Source organism: Simochromis diagramma, unplaced genomic scaffold (assembly GCF_900408965.1).
Source record: "Simochromis diagramma unplaced genomic scaffold, fSimDia1.1 OVJJ01000676.1, whole genome shotgun sequence".
Taxonomy (NCBI): domain Eukaryota; kingdom Metazoa; phylum Chordata; class Actinopteri; order Cichliformes; family Cichlidae; genus Simochromis; species Simochromis diagramma.
This window is the reverse complement of record NW_024387466.1, coordinates 2,122,630-2,147,790: the sequence shown is the minus strand read 5'-3', so window position 1 is coordinate 2,147,790 and position 25,161 is coordinate 2,122,630. Positions and strand designations below refer to the sequence as shown.

The following is a 25,161-nucleotide window of genomic DNA, read 5'->3' as shown; positions in this document are numbered from 1 at the left end:
CTGTATAAAAAGTTAACAGTGCAGATGTAAATTTCTTGCTGAAAGTTTAACCAAAAAACATTTCCAGTAGAAATGGGCTGACATATCTTGAGCATAAACATGTATAATATCCACTGAAGTTAAAAAGAGGTGCTTTGCAACATTAAACTGCAGTGTGCCAAATAAAAAAAAGTCCAATACATATTTTTCGGACCATAAGGTGCACGAGATTACAAGGCACATTAAGCGAAACAAAGCAGTCAGATAAATCAAACTTTATTCAACTCATTCTTCTTGCTTCCTCCACTTCTGTACCATTGATTCATTAATGCTGTATTCTATCACAGCTGTTCTATTCCCATGTTGTTGTAGTATATTAATGACTAACCTCGTATTGTGGATGGATTATCTCAGTTGTTCTCCTGACTGAAGTTTGGTCCGTTTACAGCATCCTGCTATGCGATTGCATTTGTCTCTAACCATCAGGAACCCTCACGTTAACTTTTATCGAGTGGAAAAAAGTTAACGTTCATCCTCCAGCTTCCCTGTTTATGTTATGCTAACATAGCTGTGTCGCTAGCGATCATGTTGCACATCATTATATACCACCTAGCCCAACTTCAATAACCTTACAAACGTCACTGCTGTTTAGTTTTCTGTCTTCATTTATGTTGGAAGTGATAGCAGAGCTGTACGTTTGAATTTTTTCAGAAATCTCTCAGTCAGAACATGCTACATCATGCTTAACTAACAAAACTAGCGAGCTAACTTCCGCTAACTTCCTGCTAACTTCTAACTCCGTTAAATGTAATAAATTCTGTTTTCATGGATGCCTGGATGTTAAACTTCATAGTTACACCTGGTAAAGCAGCAATGCTGATCGTTTTATTAAAGGTGAAAGAATTTAGACAGTTTTTAACTCTCAGTCATGCTGCAGTGTTCGTTTGACTTTGGGACCTAAAGGGACGGAGTTTAGGACCCAGATTTACGAGCACCTTAGTCCGACAAATACAGTAATAACGACGGCCCGCTTGCATGTTCTACAAAAAAAAAAGTGCTTTGGTGGGTATCTGACGAACAAACACCAAACCAGTTCCACATCACGGAAGTTGCACCATTTTTACAAACCAATTCTGGTTCATCCGTTTCACTTAACGATCCGCTTTCTCCCCTCTCATGCTCCGTTGCCGCCATGCTTTTTCGGCCATGTGCGTATGAAAACAAAGGCACTGCGCATGTGCGTTTTACCCATATTCTATCGCGATATTTAATTTTCTTATCGTTGCCTAACATTGTACCGGTATTACCGTGAACGGTATAATATGGCCCAGCTCTAGTGTGAATCATATTAGTGAAGGCTGTACAAGGTATTAACTGCCCAAACATGAATTCCCCTCTGTTGTGAAGTAATTACTGAAAATGCAATGTTTGCTTGGGATCTTAGATCTATCACTATCATTCATCAAAACACATCTAAAAGGCAAAATAGTGAGCAGTTTTGGCATTTTTCAACAAACACACACAGCATCTTCTTAGAAAAAATAAAGCAAAGACTGCTTCTCAGCAGGTAAACAACTTTTACTTTTATGATATGATGTTGTCCACACTCACGGCCACTGATGGGTTGTTACTCAAAAAAGTATCAGTATTAATAGTTATTTTTCTTCTAAATACTTTATTGCATTACTTAATTACTCATCAGGGAAAGTAATGTGTTAGACTACGTTCTACATTACTATATGTACAAGTAATGTAGAAATATGTACAGGTAGAAATGAAAGAAAATGAAAAGAATGAAAGAATTATACATACTCTGTTCTTCCCCTGTACTGTATGCAATAATCACTGCACCTATCTCCCATTTTCTTACCAAATCACAAAGAAATTATAATGGATTCAAGACTTTTGCATACTATAGTTACAGCCCCTATACAAGAATAAGAAAATATATATCATCAATAGTAGAAAATTAGAGGAGGAGTTATGTTATGTCATAATGGATGGTGTTAAAGTGCGATATCACAGTCCTGGTAGATATCACAGAATCCGTTCTATATGTAGTTGTAACAACAGCTCAGAAATCTCATGAAAAGAAAGCAAACTTTAAAAAGTTTCATGTGCGATACCACTGATTTTGTTTCCGATCCGATACCAAGTAATATTCAGGGTGGTATCGACGATACTGATCCGATACCGATACTTTGTACAAAAACTTATTTTATTTATTGTATCTCAAATTATACCATCATAATGATTACAGGACATCAGATTACTTGTTCTTATCACTTAATAATGCAGGGTTCATCATATAGAAATAAAAAAAATGAAGTTGTGCACTATTTGAACACCTTGCCTGCCTGCAGCACTAAAGGACTCTGTGAGAGACGTCTGTCTCGCCCTAGCAGCACCTGTCCCTGTCCTTCTCTTCAGTTCGCCTCAACATACGCTCCTCATATTCTGTGATATGATTTACTTTGAGGTGTTTGATAAGGTTAGTGATGTTGCCACAACCATACATGCCAACCCTCCCGATTTTTCCGGGAGAATGCCGAATTTCAGTGTCCCTCCCAAAAATTTGGACAGCCCCGCTGTTTCCGGGTCGGCCAATAATAACGGTGACATTTAACGTATTTTATCCGATAAATAAACCCTGTAAAATGTATTTACCCGCCCTCCCAACAGCCCTTTTAAATGTCTCCCTAGTATGGCCACCAGAGAAAAAGTAATCAGATTACAGTAAGGCGTTACAAGTATTGCCTTACTGTAATCTGATTACTTTTTTCAGGTAACAAGTAAAGTAAGGGATTACTATTGCAAAAAAAAGAGTGAGTGTAAACACACACAAAAAAAAAATTATGTGCTGGAATGTGCAGAAAATAAGTTTAAATGTTAAACAAATTTCTTCCAGCCAGAGAATGTTGCATATAATAAATTTTTTTCTTGATGCATAAAGTTAAAAGATTAAAACTAATAAAACAAGTTTTAAAAAGAGACTTTTCCATTTGATTACATTTTGTATGATGGATTATGTAGAAAAAGTAGAATTGGGCTGAAAGATCTCTCGCCTTATCACCTTTTCAGGTTGTAAATTGCGTTTTTAGAAAGTAACTAAGTAACTAATTACTTTTGAAAATAAGTAATCAGTAAAGTAACGGGATTAATTTTTTGGGGAAGTAATCGGTAATTAGTTACTGATTACTTTTTTCAAGTAACTTGACCAACACTGATGGCCACAACACCTCACTCTTGGAGCACATGTATCGCAAACCACGTCTCAGCTGTTTGTGGAGGTAAAATAAGTCCGCACATGACTTCAATTACACTCAGTCATTGTTGTGAGTGCGCATGCCAAGGGGCTGCGAGACATTTATACAGCCGTATTTCGCACATGACTATGAAAGGCGGAAGAGGAAGTAGTTCCTTTGAATGTAGACAATCCAAATGTTATAGTTTCTTTCCACTCTGTTCCTGTTAATGATAAACTACAATTTTTTTCTAAATTATTAAAATATCGATATTTTAATGTGAGAATCGATTCTAGAACATAGATGATTGGTATCGGAGGAATCGATATTTCAGGATCGATCCACACATCACTAGCGACAACTGTAATGCTAATTTGGGAAGAAGTGTGAGAAAACCTGTTTGGTGCAGCTTGTGTTGCAAACTCATTTATAAACCTTGAGAATTTATAAAAAATGAAACACTTTAATAATTCTAAACCTTAACATTTAGCTGTGTTCCCTTTAGCATCTTCACAGATGACATTATGCTGCACCAGTGAATTCATCCATACTAAACTTTGTAACAAAAAATGAATGAATAAGTACTTTGTAATGATGGCAACCTCTGGAACTTAGTAGTTTGTGCTACACAACAATGAAATGGTAATGAGACTATAAAATATAAATAATACATATTACAAACAAATCTACACAACAACAAAATATACAATGAATGTTTACTGAAAATAAACCAGGGAAATTCTTCCAGAAAGGTAAACAATGTAATGTAAAGCCAAGATTAATGACAAAATTCTGCCTTAAATAAAAGTGTCTAGTATTTAGTGTATTTACGATTGTGTTTTGTATTCCACATCTCTTGATATTTTACTTTGAGATAGAGTTTCTATTCTAATTTAAACATATTTTCACTGCTGTGTTCACACAGTGTTCTCTAAAATACTTTCTCCTTTTCAGTGTTAAACCATTTGAGAATTGATGACCTGAATTTAGCTTAACAGGGACTGCATATAGCGCTGTAAGAAAAAAGAGGTGAAGGTCATTCTTTGTTTTGTTTTCTTTCATTTATCGTTGATCAATGAAATTGCTGGATATATGTTTACATAAGTCTAAGCTTCTACCCTTTAAGTGGACTTTTATAGGTTGCTTACAAGAGCTGTCTCATTGTGTCTGCAAAATGATTTTAGTAACCACAGCCACCAACAGAGAAGATTTAGTTGGAGCTTCCACTCTACACTGGCCATGTTATGACTCGGTGATGTAGTTGAGAAGACAGTGCATTCTCATGGACAAAGCTGAGAACAAACAGGATAGCAAAAGGGACTATCCGTGTTGCATATATCTGAGATGCCCACATCCCTCTCCGTACGGTAGGATGAAGCAGGCCTGAAGGGGGGTGATTTATTGAGTGTGTGCAGGGGCCTGACAGGTATGGCTCTCATTAGACAGACAGAGTTTTAATTAGTGGGAACACAGCAGTGATGCAGGTGTTTACATTTGTGTAGAAAACTATGCCAAGAGCACAGGGGCTCACACAGCTCTCTCAAATATAGAACAGCATGAGTGAGATGCTCTTATAACCTCAGAGGGCTTAAACTGAGCAATATTAGTAAGTGTAAAAAAAGAAAAGAAAATAATCATGGAAAAGTAAGACAAAAAAAAAAGAACAGCCAGATTGGGAAATAAGAAGACAAGTTCGGTCTTGCTGATTGCTTGTGATAGCAAGCAATCAACAAGATATCAATTCTGCTCTTACAGTACACGCACAGGGAAAAATTGCTCTCACCAGTCTTCCTCCCGTAGAGGTGGTCGCCAACTGTCTCTTTTGATCAAAATCAGAATTTAGCCTTGCTTTACATAAATATTTTTCTGGAAGAAAATGTAGCAACTGTGCCATCCAAACTGGGCACACAGCTCCATACAAGCAAGGAAATATTGATCCCTATTACACAAAGCACATTTAAAGTTATCTAATTAATGTTCCCCAGCGTCAGTATAGTCCCATCTTGCAGTACATTACCAAATCAACCAAAACCCTGTTCTAAAAAAGAATGTTTCGCTTCACCATTGTCATAAACTGTGATCATAAAGTTTAACTGTGTCTCCATTTCTCACTTGTACTATGAGCCATGCTCTGGTGAGGATGTGGATGTGTGTATTCAGTATAAGCTGCAATGAGCTGTATAGCAAACCTCCAGGCTCAGAGCTAGTTCTAAACTCCCAGAGGATAGTTATGTGCACGGCAGAACCAAAGAATATACAGATTATATCTATTTTTGTTTTCTTTTTGACTCTGCTTTTATTTGTCAGCATCGACAAACATTTCTTTAGAAACATTTTTAAAAGCTTCATTATTCTCATTTGTGAGATTCTAATATATCCTATCTAATTTCTCCATATTTTGAAATGCATGCATGTATTTCTGAAGATAAGCAGACAAGCTGTCCTGGCGCATTATTTTATTAAATGTGTTTTGCCTTGTTGTTTTGCTTTTTCCATGCTATAGTCTGTGAACAGTCCAATTAACCTGAGTGTAAAGTGGAGTAATACTTGCATCTGCCACTTTACACTGCCACGTCTCTAACACACCAAGAAGGAAATAAACTGGATCCTAGTGTTTGAAGAGGAATGTAGTGCCTGGGTGCTATATTTGACGGGACCAAAAGACAAAAAAGTACAAAAAAAAATGCCCTTGCAGACCACAGATTGTAAATTTTAGGATTGAAAATGGTCTTCATCGGATATTTATACCCAAAGCCCCTGTAATGTAAATAATTTTTGCTTAAGAAAGTTGGATGATTATGTCTGCCTGCTTTCTCACTATCATCATATCTGTGCACCATTAGCCCATGCCTCATTGGATACTGTCACTCTGAGGCTTTAAAATGACTTGTCGTGTTTGATTTTAAGATTAATGACTGACTGGCGCTGGAAGCTGAATTATATTGATCTCTGGTTAGATGCCATACCTAGTATCCATGGCAGCAGACCTGAATACTGTGAAGTTGCATATCAATCTGAAAGGTCAGAAACTGCATTTGTCATCAGTAGTCACTTCAGGATTCTACATAGTGCTTGAAAAATAATACCAAGACCAAGTCTTAATTTCATATTTAAAAAAAACCCCCAAAACATATTAAAAGCTTGCATTCTATCTCATTGATGCTAAATATCAAAAGATCTGCTTGTCAAACAATACCTCTTTTTTATTTAGAGAGCACTGTGATTCAGAACGCATCTATCAGCTCTGTGTGTGTTGGGTGGATTTGTCTGTATCATGTAAGATTAAAAAGCAAGATTAGAAAAACAGTCACCAAATGAACATCATTTATCATGTATTTCTGGTGACAATGAAGCGTCAAAAACTGTCTCTGAAGATCAGTGATATAAATGCCCATCAATCATAACAAAAAAGGAAAAAGACTTGGATATAATAAGGCATACTGTAATGAGAAATGAAAGCAGGTCAGGCCTTTGGCTGACTGTTAGTGAGCCTTTATGGTCAGCATTAGCTGCAGTGCTGGAACAGCTCCTAAAGGCCATTAGTGCTTAATAATGACTACGTTATTACTTGTGTACTGTATTATTCATGACTTCCTCATTAGACGAGCAATTCTTAACCGAGAAGATCACATTTTTGTCCACGTGTGCTTAATTGTGAGTATGCTATGCTATGCTATGAAGAAGAATTGGATACAGCTGGTAGAACAACTGTTTACCCTAAATGGTATGTTTCCTATGTGGGCTAACTATAGCCCATGAGAATATGAAAGTATGAGATCTTACAGTGGAGTTTTTCAGAAACAATCTCTGCAGTGGAGAGAAAGAAAAAAAAGTGTGTCTACAAATATGCCCAAAGCTTATACCTTAATTTTGGAGAGAAGCATTGGCGATCATAATGTGGTCTTAGACCTTACACTTAAAAAAAATACATTGCTATGTTAATATAGTGTTTTTCTGTATCTGACAGGTTAATCAGATCATTAAAAGACTTGTATTATAGTTGTCTATTATACTATATACATTATGCTGTGTACTACTTAAGGTATCCTTTCAAGAAATAGTAAGAATTATATAATTATTGTATTGCCTGGTCACATCGATACTATGTACTCCAGTATTTGACAGATTAAATCTTCATCTCAGAACAACAATAAGCCGTAGTAATTATTAAGTAGTACATGATATAGTAAGTAAAATGCTACATGTGTCTAATAAGTCTAAGGAATTTTGGGGGGGCTTCTATAAGCTATGATAGTATGCATGCTACTATATATAATTCATTAAAAATGAATTTATTAGAGAAAGATAATTATCTTGTTCAGGTGAATACTCACAACATAATATGAATTTGATAATAATAGAGAATAATAGAAATTTTCCTGCATTTATGAAATTGCAACTTTTCATACAGTTTAAGGAACTTTAGATGTATCACACTTCCATTTATCTTCTATGTTTTTGTATGTGCTGCATAGTGCACATTAGTGTGTAAATAAGAAACTGTACATTTTACATTTTTGATCACTGGAAATACTTCTTAGAACCCAATCTATCGCTAAAGTCTCCCCTTTTGATATGTCTACATGATGTTTAAGCGGTAGTTACTACTACTTTATATATTATTATGAAAACAAATTAGCACAGCTGGCCACCAATTTGACTCCATGTTCAGCAGTTATATTTACCTCAGTGACCACAGTGAAGACTAAAAACTGAGCTAAAAGAGAATGTGTTTTTTTTTAATTTACATTTGCCAGGTGGCTAGAAACACAAGATTCAAATTAATTATCCTGTTGCTCTGTAACTGCAGGATGTGAAAATAAGGAACTGTTTTCTAACAAGTTGCCATAGCAACTTGAAAGGTGATGAATGCGTCGTTCACAAATTGCTTCTGCTGCCCTGAAGCATTTTAAGGCATGCAATATGCCCAAAGGTTTTTTTTTTTTTTTAAATATACTGAACAGGGGCCAGTCAACAGTGCAGTGATATGTTTATTGAAACTAAGTCATTAGCAGAACTAGAAAAAGGCTCAAAATGGGGAAAGAATAGTTAACTTAAGAAGAAGAAGCAGTAGTTTTGATCTACAGATATTACAGGGCTATGAGCAATGAGGTCATCTTTTGTTCCTCCTTCTTTAGCAAAGGTGTCTTAGAAACAGAAATTGTGTAGGAAATAGTTGTTTCTAGATATACTGCCTAGGCTCTCTTGTATGAGTACAAAGACACGGGCAAGGTTAAGAACCGGAAATGCAGGGGTCGGCCTCGGAAGCCGAGAGCATCGGAAGACAGACACATCAAGCTGACTTTCCTTTGAATTTGGACGATTTCCAGCAGTGCCGTCACCTTAGAACTGGCAGAAATCAGTGGGATGCCAGTACGCCCTACAGTCTACAACCAGGAGAACCCTTGTCAGAAGTGCCTCTATGGAACACTTGCAGCCAAAAAGCCATTCATCCAGTGTGAAAGAAAGGCAAACAGCTCACCTATGCACAAAAACAGAAGAGCAGTGTGCAGATAAATGAGAGCAGGTGCTGAATTAAAACTTGAAACATTTAACTCTAACAGAAGACGGGTTGTCTGCCAAAGTCTTAGGGAGCCATAATGAGTATCCGTATGCCACAGTAAAGCTTGGTGGACATATAATGGGATTGTACACCACTTATTTTTTATACATTGTAAGCTTTTCATGTGCAACTGTTTACACTGCTGAATCGGGAGGTGTTCATGTAGCATTCTGTCAGAGAAAAGTGTGGTCCTCGTGTGGATAGCTTGGTACGCATTTATAAGTAAGTATCATAACGCAGACCTATTTTGTTTAGTGTGAAATCTTGGTGCAGCTGATTTAGTATAGAGAGAATTCTCTTGGTGCATTGCTGAGTCCAGAACATCAGCCAAGCCACAGAAGCATAGTAGGGAACAGTGTGTAATATCCTGTCTACTACTGATAGGATGGCTAGCTGATGATGCTTGTGAACCAAGGAGCAAACATTTAAGAATAAAATACATTGTAAAGGGGGTGGGGGGGGGGATGAAGATTCCATGTTCTTAGCCAAAAAAACCACTAGCTTCAATGCCTTCAAGTGATTAATGTAGTTTACATAAAAATAGTCAAGCAACAGACAGATATACAGAGCAAATTCCTGTCTACACTGGATAGTACCATCTTGAAAATATAGCATTTGGCTGATTGCTGTTAAATTCTTTATGCACAATCATAACCCCCAAACATGTTTAGAAAACCATAAAAGAACAGTCTTCAGTGACAAGAAGGAGGCTGCAATACATGGTTTAGTCCCCATGACTGACTTCCACTTCAAAAATATTAAGTCAGTCTGTGATTATTTGAAGAGACACAAAATGTTTTGAACACCACAGCACATAATGTTTTTTGTATTCACTATCCACAATTGGAATTGGAGTTTGGAAAAACTGCTGTAATTTTTCATCTTGCAAAAGGTTAAGTTATAAAAAGAGGCCATAACAAGAAGAAGATAATGCATTAATGTGTACAAAGTATCATATTCAGCAATATGTGGTTAAAGAGACAATTTAGCCTGGCAGACTTTAAAGCTCAGGTAAAGTAGTCAGCACTGATTTTTTTTGGTGCATGCTTTTTCTGGATTTGTGCCTACTAAGCTTTAACACAACTACATCATGTTTAGCAATTTTTTGAAATGGCAGTCAAGAATATGCATTTTTCTCAAAAGCATGTTCTGAAGTGTTTTTACGCTGCTTGATTGGTATACTGATTGCTTCTACTGTGCTGAAAATTACACCGCTTACACCAGCTACAATATTTGAAGTTGATTACAGTTTGGTTTGTTTGCTTCTGTTTTCTGTGCTCTAAAGGCATTCTTGTGTAGCAATTTTACAACACCACAATGGTTTTCCTACAGTACAAAAACATGATGCTGTTGAATTCTCTATGCTATGATACTGCTTTCTCAGTAGTACTTACATTACTTACATTTGGTGTATGGATGTTTTAGAGTTTGTACTTGTAAGTTTAGAGTGCTTTAACAAGATAAACACTCTATAAGAATTACAGAGAGTCCTCAAGTGGAGGTTTTGGCTGAATGATTTATGCTAAAGAATAACTAGCAATGCTTATTATGCAACACGGCTGAGCTGCTGTAAAAAATTTCTAGAGTATGTTTGTTTGTTTTTTAAACAATGTCAGATATAGACATTCATGCCATGTTGCTATGATTTGGTGCTATACAAATAAAACTGAACTGAAATTGGATTGAATTGAATTAAGGCAGTAGAAAAAGCATATTTTTATGAGAGATCACTCGCCTCCAATTATTACCCTGCCGAGTGTCGAAGAGAACAAAAAACAAAAAAAAACAAAAAACAAGCAACTAAACAAAAAGTATTCTGGAATAGAATGAATAACACACATCACTGACAAATTAATAAAGTATATCAAAATGAAAAAATAATTGTAAAGCCAGGTTGTACTGACAAAAATGATACTTAACAAAGGTAAACAGTTTTTAAAGGTGAAATATAAAGGTAAAATCTGATAGGTTCGTAGCATAAACCTATTTGCTGGAATGTTCAAGACAATTCTACTACACAGCAAAAGAAAGACACAAGTAGGCAAAGTACTTTGTGTTACTCATGCATGAGGGAGACTCAACTGGAGCCAAGTGTCGTTCTGCCCACTTGACCTCTGTCAGACTCTCGGCCAGGTTCCCTGTAGCGCTCCTTTTATTGTGGTTACATGAATATGCATAGGTTCATTAACATATGACGTCTTACATAGGTATACATATGAACCAAGAGTACCTTGTCTGTGTGTTGTGTAGGTATGTGTGTGTGTGTGTGTGTGTGTGTGTGTGTGTGTGTGTGTGTGTGTGTGTTCAAGATGTGAACCTGTGAAGACTGCCCAAAGCTGGTGCCAGGAGTCTAGCGGTCCATCTAAACAAAGGGCTCTTAAACTCAAACAGATATACGTGTGTTTGCTATACCATATATCAGCAAGAGAAGATACGACCTCTCCTAGGAGGTGTGTGATCTATGCCAGAACACTCTGAAGAGGAGTGAACGCACTCCCCCCTTCATGCTACACTGAGTTGTTACAGACCTCCTAGGATGAGACATTCTTTCAATATGCAATCAAATACATACTTCTAAGAATATATAAATATATATTTCTAAATGACAATCCAACAATATAAACCTGACAAAATCAATGTCAATGGTAGTCAAAAAACGCCAATTACACTGTTGACCCCAGAGGGTTAATTTTATCAGTAGGTACATGGCAGGTATCTTGGTAAATGGACAGTCTTAGATAGTAACAGACAACAATTTTCTCAAATGAAAGCCCAGGAAACTGTTCTGTCAGATTGAAGGATATAACAAACTAGCATTGGCCATTTAATGCTAGTAGGATTAATGCTGACATCTCAAATGCCAAAGGATGACATCAGTTATAGCCCATGTTGTCTTACAAACTGACGCTACATTGAAAAAAGTGTGAAGGACCTGACCAATTACCAAGAAACTGCACAAGGGCAGGGATAGCTCAGTAGGTACAGTGGTTGCCCCATGATCGGAAGGTCGGGGGTTCGACTCCACTGAACGGGTACCCCTGAGCAAGGTTCCGTCCCTACACACTGCTCCCCAGGCGCTGCATTGGTGGCTGCCCACTGCCTCACTGGGTGAATGCAGTGTTGCCAACTCCTCAGTAATGAAAATCGCTATTGGTTGTCCTAAAAGTCGCTAGAAGTCGCTAAATGATGTCATCGCCTAATTTGCATAATTGGTCATGCTAATCTAATTGTAACCTATGTTGTTGGAGAGAGAAATAACATCGTGAAAGAGACAAAGTGAGTAAAAAACGTCCTAAATGCATTTAGAGTTTATTTAGAACTACAAATTAAATTTCTTTTAGCAATTTATTTTTTTTTAATGTCACAATTCCAACCCTGCTCCTTTACCCGGGCTTGGACGGGCAAAAGTGACCCGAAATAGGCACTCTGGTGGAGTTACTTTGTGTGTGTGTGTTTATAAGTAGTTTTAAACCTTGTGATCCACAAAACAGCATAACAGTAAAAGAAGAACTGACTGCGTTACAGCCAGTGTTGGGCAAGTTACTTTAAATTAGTAACTTAGTTACATTACTAGTTACTTCCATCAAAAGTAATTCAGTTACTTCAAGTTACTCGTTACTTTCAAAGTAACTAGTTACTAGGGAAAGTAACTTTGGTTTTACTCAGACTTCTCTTGTTAATGTGTTGTTAACTGGATACCCAGCAAGAGTGCCAGTCTTCTAGCTTGCTTACTTGCCACAAGTGCACTGTGCCACCTACCAAAGGAAAAGATAATGTGCATATTTCCACGAGAGAAATCCCATGCCTGGACCGTCGTTGACCGCCGCCATGATTCTAGCCTACGTTACACCGTCATGTGCGCTTTTTACGTCCAACACAAAAACTGCAGTCGTGGTGCTTTTGATTGTACTCAGAAATTCTGCCTTCCGAATAGGAAGATGTAGGTAACACCAGACTGCAGATGAGCTGCATACAGGGCTGGACTGGGACAAAAAATCAGCCCGGGCATTTTGACTAGAGACTGGCCCACCATTATAGCAAAAATCATAAAGCCTTTGAATGAAAACAAACACTGTTGTGACAGTGATGTATACTGTCTTGATGGTATATATGCATCAATCTATCAATCATTTGTGGTAAGACTCAGATAATTATTTTTTAAAGGCAAGACATTTGAAATGAGAATAAGAAAGAAAAGTATTTCCTTGTGCTCCCCTTTCCCTGTTAATGCCCTACCTGGCCCCCTGGCAACACTTTGCTAGACCCGCCCCAGCACAGTTACCAGCTGTCAGCTACTTAGAAAAGGATCCTGGTGTTATTTATCTCTCAGAAACAGTTCATAACTTCTCTTCAACTCATTCATATCACCTAAAAGGTAAACCTGTTTCTCCATCACCTGTTCAGCTCTGATGATTCAGTAAGGACATCTCCTGGTTTCATCTTCATGTTTTCCACTCACCACGTATCCAAACCGATATCATGACCAGCAGCTTTTACAGCTGTGACTCCAGCAAACATCAGCCGACACTAGAAAGTAATATTAAATAAATTCTAACAACAGCTGATCAAACGTGCTGCTGTTGTTTAACGCGACATCCGGTGGTTTCCTCTTTCTGGCGCAAAGTGGACGATAAATAAACAAGAGGGAAAAGCCGATCAGCTGATCATTGATCAGTTTCATGATTAAAGTAGCAACAGGAGAGGGAGGGGAGAGAATGAGAGAAGAAGAGGCAGCTGTGAAGCAAAGACAGAATAACTCCAGCTTTGTGTCTTTTTCATTGTAGCTGAGGTCCGGGACAAACTGTTCCTTTTCACCTCAATACGAAACGCATAATAATTTCTCTGCATACGAGACGATTCCGTTTTTTAGGGAACGATTGGCAACTCTAATAATTAACCTATGAACAAAATAAAGTTCAACATCAGTAACATAGCACCACCCAGCTGTATAGAAACCCCGTCATGCTAGCTAGCGCGCAGTACGAAAAAGTCAGCACAACGAAAATAAACTCCAACTAAACTTGGTTTATATCTGACCCAGATAGACTGCAGGTCATAACGTCTTACCTGAAATTCAGTTCACCTGACACTCGGCCGCTTCGGGTCTCTCCTCTTGCCTCCCCTTTCTCTCATCCACCTGCTGGCTTCTACCACTTGCTAATGTTACTGAATCTGTGGAAGCTCCGCGATAGCCACCGCACGAAGTAACGAATAACGAGCCTATCTAAATCCCAGCAACGAGTAACACGTTCCTGATTTTGGCATAATAACTAGTTACCGTGCTCGTTACCACAATAATAACGTAATTACTGTAACGCGTTACTTAATAACGCGTTAGTCCCAACACTGGTTACAGCACCCGCTGCTTGTTGAGAGTAAAAGCGATACGCGCTTTCACGTCTTTTTTTAGCGACTTTTTTTTAGAAAAAAAGTCGCTAGGGGGTCTGAAAACTCGCTAAATATAGCGACAAAGTCGCTAAGTTGGAAACACTGGGGTGAATGGGTTAAATGCAGAGAAGTAATTTTCCTACGGGGACTAACACATACACATTATTATTATTAAGCTTCAGTATCTTATCAAATGTGAAAACACAAAGTATGACCCTGATGTGCATCAAGCTAACTTTACTTTTTAGATATAAGGAAGTCCGTTTTGTTAGTTAGAAGAAGGACGTGGCACTGGATGAACCCCTGGTTGGACCAGAGGTCTTTTACACTGTATTACAACAGAATTCACCTATTCATGTGTTCGTATAGTACAGTATAGTTATATGAACAGTGAAAGAAAAAGGGCTGAGAGAAGAAAATGAGTTTAAGTTGGTTTAATTTACATGTTATAGAATTACTAATGTGCACTAGAAATAAAATCTGGCTTGTTAAAGCCGAACTGAAAAAAGGCTTGTTGGCGAAGAAATACTGAAGCTGAAAATAAGATGCAGTACTACTAAAAAAAAGGTTGGGGTGGGCGGTTGTACCTAGGGTATAATCTGCTTTTTACAGGAATCCTACAGATTGTATACTTAAGTGAAAAAGTAACAGTGGTGTCCAAATGCTCATATATTTCACAAGAGCTAGGTAAAAACAAAAATGTGATAAGACATTGCTCCCTAGATGTAATACACATCTTTAAGGAGTAGTTTATTTTGAAAAGGGAGAACAGCATGACAGACAGCGAGCGTCAAAGCAGTAGAGATATGAATCACCACCTCTGGTTAGAACTGTCCGAATAAAATTAGGAAGAAAATATGATGCAGAGATCTGTGAGTTGGACCTTTTGCCCTGAGTAAACGTGACAAGCTTTGTATCCAGGCAACTATATGGGTGCATAATTATGGGATCACACGGTTTCACATGAATTTTGCCAAATCTGTCAGGAGAATTTTAATTCAGATGTAACTATTTGGTCTGACCAGCCACCCATGGAACTGCCACCCAAAACAATGAATAAATACACAAGAAAATAATAATTATCGTCATTGTTCAAAGAAGAAATCGGAAATGAGTTATATTTTTTGGACCATGAACTTGACCATGAACTTATCATTATTAGTTTATTTAACCTGACGAAACAAATAAATAAATGGGGCACTTTATAAGCCCCAACTTCAGGTTTGCTTTTTCTTCTTGGCAGTCTTTTCACTCTGACTTTTTCCTTCTGTGCTGACAGGTTCTTTTCAGTGTCAGAGCTTTTCAGTTTCAACTCTCTGTCACTGTTTTGGCATTGGTAAAGGGCTTGAGGGGCTGACAAGAGCATGGTTTCCGTAGAATCTGCATATAATTTGCATACTGCAGAGAGAGAACATCACTTTTCCTAGGCCACCGTCTGCCTAAAGCCTGGATGTATTAACACACACAAACTGATAGATTGATCTGATAACATCCAGCTCTAACAGGATGTCAGTGGTTTTGTTGTCCTGTACAGAGTGAAAGCTGTTGGCAACTGACTTGATTGCAGCTTTTTGCCGCCCGCTTTCCAGGTAAGCCCCCAAAAAGCCTAAGGCCTTGCAACTTTACTGGCATGAGGTCAGACAGTAAAAAAAAAAACTCCAGAGAAAAGAAAAGAGTAGTATGTATGTATTTAGGATCATTATGTCATATTCTGGTATAGGGTAACGGACTATTTAAAAAAAAAAATGTAAAAAAGATGGAAACCTAATGTTTAAATCATGACACCCAATGGTTTTATTTAAGTGGAAATTCCCCCAAAATAATGGGTGGGCAATTAATTTTCCCAAGGGACTACTTAAAAAACTGGTACTAGTTTAGAGGATGATGCCAATAAGCTGAACATGATTCTGCTCAGTATTAATTTATCTCTTTATAAGCTCATTGCTGCCACCCTCCACATCAGTCCAAGTTTTTCATGTGGCCCCTGGGAAAATCAATTCCCCCTTTTAATCATGTAAGAACATAGAACCAGAGATGGGCAGTAACGCGTTACTGTAATCTGATTACTTTTTTCAGGTAACGAGTAAAGTAAGGGATTACTATTGCAAAAACGGTAATTAGATTACCGTTACTTTCCCGTAGGAACGCTGCATTACTGCGTTACTAAAACCGTGATTTTTTTGCGAGAATGTCTCATGACAGTGACGTAAGCGAGTGCAACGTTCGTGACAACAGCTGTGTGCAGATCAACAATGGATCATATATCGAGTGCGGGAGAGAGTATGAGCGTGCAGCGTTTAAAGCGTGGAAGTACTGACCTTATTTTGAGTTTGATTCCATAAAAAGTGACAAAAACATTAGTGTCCGTTGGGCGTGGGAAGAAAACTTCTTTTTACAGCAAAAAAACCCCCCCTAAACTTCCAAGCAAGCACTGGGAATGCGCTACCACGTAATGGGAAACTCACAGAGAAACTCGCGGATTCTTCAACTGACCGCTGCGGCACACCTGCACCAGGGCAAACCTCCGCCTACGCCACTCCTGCTTTACAGGTGAAAATAGAGCAACAGGACCGCTGAGTCTTTGATGTTATTTATTTTCTGCTGTGTTTTACTTGCATCTATTTGAAAGAGTGAGTGTAAACACACACAAAAAAATTATTTTATGTGCTGGAATGTGCAGAAAATAAGTTTAAATGTTAAACAAATTTCTTCCAGCCAGAGAATGTTGCATATAATAAAATTTTTGCTTGATGCATAAAGTTAAAAGATTAAAACTAATAAAACAAGTTTTAAAAAGAGACTTTTCCATTTGATTACATTTTGTATGATGGATTATGTAGAAAAAGTAGAATTGGGCTGAAAGATCTATCGCTTTATCACCTATTCAGGTTGTAAATCGTGTTTTTAAAAAGTAACTAAGTAACTAAGTAATTAATTACTTTTGAAAATAAGTAATCAGTAAAGTAACGGGATTACTTTTTTGGGGAAGTAATTGGTAATTAGTTACTGATTACTTTTTTCAAGTAACTTGACCAACACTGCATAGAACACATCCTATTCATAAACTGGGGCTAAGGTTCATGATACCTGAGAGTCATGGGAAATATGACACTAGCTCATAGTAATGTACAAATGCTATGCTGCACAATCAAAAAAGATCAGATTTCTCACACTTCATCCAAATCACAACCACAAATCCTGAACACAGAAGTCTACTCAGAACAACTGTATATAGTTCTTAGATGCTTCACAGGTTTACAGCACATATTTTCAAGATTATATAACACATACAGAAACCGATCTCTGAATCTTCTTCAGAGAAACTTGAGCTTTATAATGTGCTTGTTTACCAGTTAAACCACACAAGCATATGGAAAAAATGCAAGCAAATTAAATTTAACTTAACAGGATTTTGACATTAACTTTGAGTCTATATTTTTTTTTAGCTATACTAAAGATTCTGATTCTGGTCATACATTATGAAGGTAAGAATTTAAAGTGTGCAAGATTCAATAAAAGCTTTAAAACTCAAAATAGAACAGCGAACAAAGGGTTTTTAAGTATAAGACAGGCGTATGGTGTTTAGGGAAGCAAGAGATTGCAGGGGTTTACCAGTGAATTTGAGGAAGTGTGACATCTCGTGGGATCAAACTGTGGAGGTGATGTGTTACCTCAGTCCCAGAGGAAAGACTGTGGTAGACACAGTATCTCAGGCGGACAGGAACAGTGACAGCTCTTCCTGACCCTTTTCTCACTCTGGCATCATTCCTTCCTGTTCGTTGATCAGCAGTAACACAGAGAAAGTATTCTGCCCAAGCTGCTGAGACAGAAAAACTGCTGTCTTGTAGTGTAAATAGGAACTTGGGCTCATTGACAGAAGCTTTACAGTTGCTACGTATACAGTTTTTCTCTATTAACCATCTTGAATTAAAATAATATTCCAAACAATTTATTTCCATAAGAACATTACTTTGTTCCCAACCTTGAGAAAATTGCAAAGTCTTTATCCGTCCCCAGTAACGCTGCATTCCCACTAATTCAGCTTCTCAACTCCATCCTTTCAGATCAGAGAACCAAGCTGAATCAAAATCCCTTCTTGCCTCCTTCTCTGTTCTTAATCACTATAAATCCCATACCGTTTTGTTTTTCTCCTTATTTTAGCAAGTCACACCATTTACCTGAGCACATGCAATCCTTCTTCTGAATCCATAGATCTCCCCTTTCATTTGTCCCTCTGAGCCAAATTACTTCTGTGGCCTAATCTCATGCTCCTTTCAAATCACTGCCAACCATCCTTTCCTTTGGCAGCTGGACAAATTTTGGGTCATTAAATCACATTAGAGCATTTTACCCACGTCCTACGTCCCAATCACTGCCAGTGTACTCAGCAGCACTTTATAGTTTTCCAGCCACATCAACGTACACGTTAGTACAGCCTATAAAATTATGTTTGGCTTTAATCGCTTAATATAATAATACCAGTATTTATCTTTGTAATAATTTTGAGATTTTTTTCTATAATTTTCTAGATTGACTACACCAATTTTGATTTTTGGGTCTAAGATAAATATATAAAAAATACTACAAAAGAAAAGATTTTCTTTTGAATATAAAGCATCCCTGGAACTTTTGGATAATATCAGATGCTTACTCAACATTTTTATGGCATGGTCTCATCTAGTCTAGTTCTGGTAGTGGCTCCTTTTTCACCGAAAGACAACAAAATCCTGTGTACATACTGTTCAAGACCTTTACTAGTATTGTCACTGTATCACAGTGATGATACTGATACGTAGGTACCTAAAAATCTAGATAAGCAAGCGTACCAGATAGTTCATCTTCATATAGACACACACAGACACCAGACACCACTGCAAGAAACCTAAGACAAGCAAGAGTAAAAGAATAATAAATAATAGAACTCAGGACTTAAATACTAAAAAATGGGAATGTCAGTAAAAAAGGCCCAAACTTTGCAAAAAGGTGTGTGTCTACACCGTTTGTCTGGGTAGGTTAACAACAGTGTTGGGACTAACGCGTTATTAAGTAACGCGTTACAGTAACTACGTTATTATTGTGGTAACGAGCACGGTAACTAGTTATTATGCCAAAATCGCATTACTCGTTACTGGGATTTAGATAGGCTCGTTATTCGTTACTTCGTGTGGTGGCTATCGCGGAGCTTCCACAGATTCAGTAACATTAGCAAGTGGTGGAGGCCAGCAGGTGGATGAGGGAAAGTGGAGGCAAGAGGAGAGACCCGAAGCGGCCGCCCGTCCGAGTGTCAGGTGAACTGAACTTCAGGTAAGAAGTTATGACCTGCAGTCTGTCTGGGTCAGATATAAACCAAGTTTAGTTGGAGTTTATTTTCGTTATGCTGACTTTTTCGTACTGCGTGCTAGCTAGCATGACGGGGTTTCTATACAGCTGGGTGGGTGCCAGTAGCGGTTTTTGATACGGGCGACACGGGCGGCAAAAAATAAAAAATTGCTCGTACTCATGCTGCGCCGACATCAGCCAGCGCATATTGGGAATAGCATAGGCACCAATCGGTTTTCTATCGCCCATTTGCATCTAATAACCAACTCGCAAAATAAAACAAAATAAAAACAAAACAACAAACAGGAATACACCAGACATTATGATACAGACTTATAATTTGCACCGATGTTTTTTCGAAATTCTATACGCGAAAAGTGAGCACAAGAGCCCTCGGTGTGCCTGCTTGCTGCTGAAGTCAAGGTAAACTTTATTGTCATCTCCGCTACATACAGTCCAGTATATAGAGAGACGAGACGACGAGGCTCCAGTTACAGCAGTGCAAGTAAACAAACAATAAATATAAGAAGAGTAAGAAAATAAATATAGACTTTAGGACCAGAGGTAAAGGGATCAATAACAATTTAAAATTTATAATTTACAGTTTGATGATTTAAAGTCTCACACACAACCCGTCGAAAGCGGAGGGGGCCTACTGCTTCCAAATAGAGCACATATCATTCATAATGTTGTAAATCCAAGCCCATTATGTATTCATGATTTGAATCCTGGGTTGTGTGAAATCCCAGAAATACACCTTAGACAAAGTGAATCTGTGAACTAAGGTGTAGGTCTATTAGGTTATGTTGTGGCGATCCTCGAGTTGGGGGATTTGTGTTCATACTGGAGTGCAAAATTAAAACCAATGTAAGATGGACAAGAAAAGTTCAAAGCCATCAGGTGCTCAGTTTAGAAAAAATAGAAAAGAAGAGGAGGAGAAACGAGCAAAAGATGCAGGTAAGAAGATGTGTCATTGGATAATGGCAGGTCATCCTGAAACAATCAGAGTCAGAATCGGAATACTTCATTAATCCCTAAGGAAATAATGTGTGTTACAGTTGCTCCAAAAATAAATGATAAAAATAGTAACAGTAACAGACTAAACTCCAAACAATACATAATGTTACAGATTTTAATATTAATTAGTCATTGTCAGTTGTTGATTTGTCCTGTTCTCATTGTATGACGAATTATGATGGCTGTTTGGTAGCCGTTTGCATACAATGCATACTCTTGCTCTATTCATATGTGTGTGTGTGTGTGTGTGTGTGTGTTTCAGTGTGGTTCCGACAACAGTTTTATGTTAACCCCTTAGCAGTCCTACAAATTTTGCCTAAAAGGGTTAGGAGTCGGACGTACCGTGGGCGGTACGTCCGACTGCTAAGGGGTTAATGTATAATCCTTAATATGTTTTATTTGTGCGTGTGTGTGTGGGGGGCGCCAGAGCGAGTGTTCGACCGGGGTGCCAAACAGGCTAGGACTGATGTTGAACTTTATTTTGTTCATACGGTTAATTATTAGCGTTGCCAACCGTCCCCTAAAAAACGGAATCGTCTCGTATTCAGAGAAAATATTAAACGTTTCTTATTGAGGTGAAAAGGAACACAGTTTGTCCCGGACTTCAGCTAGAATGAAAAAGACACAAAGCTGGAGTTATTCTGTCTTTACTCTGTCAGCTGCCTCTTCTCCTCTCATTCTCTTCCCCTCCCTCTCCTGTTTCTACTTCAATCATGAAACTGATCAATGATCAGCTGATCGGCTTTTCTCTCTTGTTTGTTTATCGCCCACTTCGCGCCAGAAAGAAGAAACCAGCGGATGTTGCGTTAAACAACAGCAGCACGTTTGATCAGCTGTTGTTAGAATTTAGTGCGGCTGGATGAGTTGCAGATAGACAAAAGTCTTCACAGCTTTCACACTAACTTCAAGCTTCAGTTTATGGATGCATATTTTGGAAACTACTGAACTGCTCTTCAGTGAATGAAGCACACGACAATGGGACACCTACTTGACCCTACGGTGTGCTGAGGTCACTTCCACTTCAGCTACTGCCTGCTCCCACTGGATCAATCTCTATTTCTGTCCAGTAGGTGTGTCAGTACTGGCATACTGACTTCACTTTACTCTGAGACATTCAGCTTATCCAGCTAAAGAACACTTTGGCTCAGTATCTTATATGTTCCACAATTTTGATTTGATGCAAAGCTCAAACCTCTGTAACACAGTTGTGATACTGTATTAATTTACAAGTAAGTTGTGATGTCCCATGGTTTGTCATAGGACATCAATATATTTTTTTGGTCTTACCAGAGAAACTCTGGAATAGCCGCCGCTATATTATTTAGACTATTAGTAAATGTACTGGTACATACAACCTGTGTCCCAAACCGTAGGCTGCATCCTTCGGAGGACCCGGCCTTCGCGGTCTACGTGGGCCGGGTCCTTCGAAGACCGAGAAGGCCGGAAGTGCGAGGCTGTGAAATGGGACGGTCTAGCCTTCAGATTTATAACCACCGCTGTGTCGGTGGAGTTTAATAAACTCGGCCATCTGCTCCTTGCTATCTAAAATATAACAGGACACTGGCGTAAATTCTTGACCGTCTCACACTTTAACGTTTGACGTTTATTCAGCTGTGTGAAAATCCCGGAGGAACCCACCCAATGGATTAATAAAGTTTTTTTTAATCTAATAATCGAATAACTTTGATCTCAGCCAAACCGATTTACTCCGGAACAAATACAACACCGAAAAAAGCCAAACAATTACATTTTTAAGTTATCTGAGTGACTTATATATCATGTTTAACCTGAGTAGCGAAAGACAGCGGGGGTCTGAAAATGATGAAGCCGGGAGTCTGCAGCTCTCGCCAGCTCGAGTGACCATTGAACCCCCCGGCTAGCTATCGAGCGGGTGGGTAACAGACATGTCCGAAAACATCGGCACACTTTTGCAAATATGCGATGTCTTGATAAACCAAGCAGATAAGTTTACACAGCTACTTTCTCGCCTGAAAATGTGTTAGAAGGTTATTTTGTGACCCCCTAAGATTAATAAGAATAATTTTAAAACTTAGTAGCGGCCGCCATTGTTGGAAACTGAAATTGGCTGGGCCGCGCTATGAATTCTGGGATATGGTGGGCCACGAAGGACACACCCGACCCATCCTTCAAATTCGGGGAAATGAAGGCTGCATTTGTCGGCCGCATTTGAAGGAGTTGACGAATTGGGACAGCCTTCGTCGCCTGGCTGTGACGTAATCGGCCTTCAAATGCGGCCTCCGAAGGATGCAGCCGACGTTTTGGGACACAGCTACAGTGTTGGGGAGTAATGGAATACACGTACCAGCTTTACATATTTAAAAAACAAAGTATGAGTAACTGTAGCAACTATAGCAATAAGAGGTTCCGACTGGAAATCTGACCGTGCAATGCAACCAACCTGCTCTCCAAGCAGCAAGCAAGACTCCACCTGCAACATAAAGAAACATCTGGAAGTAAGTTCTTTTTTTAAAAGTAATGTTCGCCTACTGCAACTACCTTCTTTTAGTTGTGGTAGCTACCTGGGTTATGTACCAGTTCACTATCTTTGATGTGCTATTGCAGTGTGATTTTATTGCTATTAATGAAGGCTGCATTTCAACCTGCCAGCTGCAAATAATCATGTGCAGTTCTGAAAGCAGACAGAAAGAAAACATATTACTGGTACAGAAATAGTTTTCTATACAAGATCACTGCAAAAAGTTCCTTAATGTCCACCCTACTCTTACTCATTTTATAGTAAGTTTTATAAATCTAGTTGGCATTGCTTTCAGAACTGCACATGATTATTTGCAGCTAGCAGGTTGTTAATGCTATCCATCAAGTTAACTAACGTCAACCAACGACAATCAATCAATCAATCTTTATTTATAAAGCACTTTTCATAAAGAAATGTAGCACAAAGTGCTTTACACGGTTAAAAGCAGCCCACCCCACCCCCACCCCGCCCTCCAACTCACTCCCCACACTCTCATTAACATAAACATGGATACATACATACACATCCCCCCCACCCCACACACACACACACACTTAAAGAGTAAAATTGGGCTGGGCACACATGAGCCAGGTGAGGAAACACTATCACAGGGAGCCGTCTGCACCTGGAGCCGGTCACAGACCGCAGCCTCCAGGCTGGGTACACAGCAGGAGGCTGCGTGCCCAGCCTCTTCTTCAGAAGGGGCCTCACCACCGCCGTTTTCAAGGCAGCAGGAAAGACACCCAACTGAAGAGAGCAATTCATCATGTATAAAAGCTCAGCTTCAAAAAAAATCCATAAAGTGTTTTAAAAAGTGAAGAGGGGATTGAATCTAAAAGACATGTGGTGGGTCTCACTGTGGAGAAAACTTTCTTAAGGTTCTCAGCATTAACCAGGACAAACCTGTCCAATGTCTCCTCAGGTACAATCGAGCCCTCAGATGTGTTTAAAATCATATCACGAGAGAATAAAATATCACATCTGATGGCGCTGATTTTTCCCCTGAAGTGGCTGCAAACTGCTCACAGAGTGAGTCTGCGGGGGTTCTTTGGGAGCTGTTAAAATCAGGGTTAAATAAATGATCTATGGTGGAAAAGAGGACCTTGGGATTATTTTTGTTAATACTGATTATTTTGGTGAAGTATGAATTTCTTGAATTCCTTAATGTATTATTGCACATTTTAAGTTGCTCGCAAAGTATTTGATGGTTGATTGCATTTTTATTTTTCCTCCATCTCCTTTCTGATGCCCTGCAATTTCTTTTGAGTTTTTTGACTTCTTCGTTTTCTCCAGGGTGATACATGTTTTACGTTAATCTTTTTGGTGGTGAGTGGAGCAACGGAATCAAGGTTTTTCTTCAGTTTGCTGTTAAAATAATTAAAAATAAAATCGCAGGGTGCAGGAAAAATCACAGGGGGGCATTCGTCTAAAACCCTGGTAAAATTTGCAGCCACTTCAGAGGTTAGATAGCGCCTCCTCACAGTTCGCACCGAGGTCTCCCGCTGAATAAAACCGGTGATGTTAAAAAACACACAGTAGTGGTCAGAGACAGCCAAGTCAATAACAGAGGACACGCTGGTGGACATCCCATAGGTGATGACCAGGTCCAGAGTGTGTCCTCTGTTGTGAGTCGGCTGCGTGACGTGCTGGGTAAAATCCATACAGTGAAGAATGTTTAAGAATTCTTTTGATGCAGGGTCAGAAGGATTATCTATGTGCAGGTTAAAATCACCGGTTAAAATGATCATGTTATATTTTGAGTGTATGTTTGTTAAAAATTCTGAGAATTCCTTGATAAAAGCAGCACTGTCTTTAGGTGGTCTATAAATTGTGACAGATAAAACTGGGCTGCTAAAAACAATAGCATGGAATTCGAAAGTGGTAAAATGGTCAAATAAAATTTGTTAAAAATAAACAGTCAAGTTTATTATCTAAAATTAAATCATTAATAATAAAAGACTTGTTCAACAGAGAGCGGACATTTAAAAGTGCCATACTGATCGAGACTGGTGGATTTTTGACAGTAGAGTTCAATGGATGTTGACATTTTTGAAGGGGCCGGAGGTTATTAATGTTTTTGCAGTTACTGGATTTATGATAATTCTGTTGCTCTCTGTTTGTGATTATGACGCGTATTGTGTTGACTGTGGGAG

At 38.5% G+C, this 25,161-nt stretch overlaps 1 long non-coding RNA gene across 1 annotated transcript; it reads left to right on the top strand.

Annotated features, from left to right (window-relative positions):
* LOC120723319 lies at positions 1-24,537 on the top strand. The gene is made up of 4 exons (XR_005693707.1): positions 1-11; positions 3,307-3,311; positions 3,412-3,422; positions 23,696-24,537. It is a non-coding gene; the product is annotated as an uncharacterized LOC120723319 (long non-coding RNA).
* The last annotated feature ends 624 nt before the right edge of the window (positions 24,538-25,161 follow it).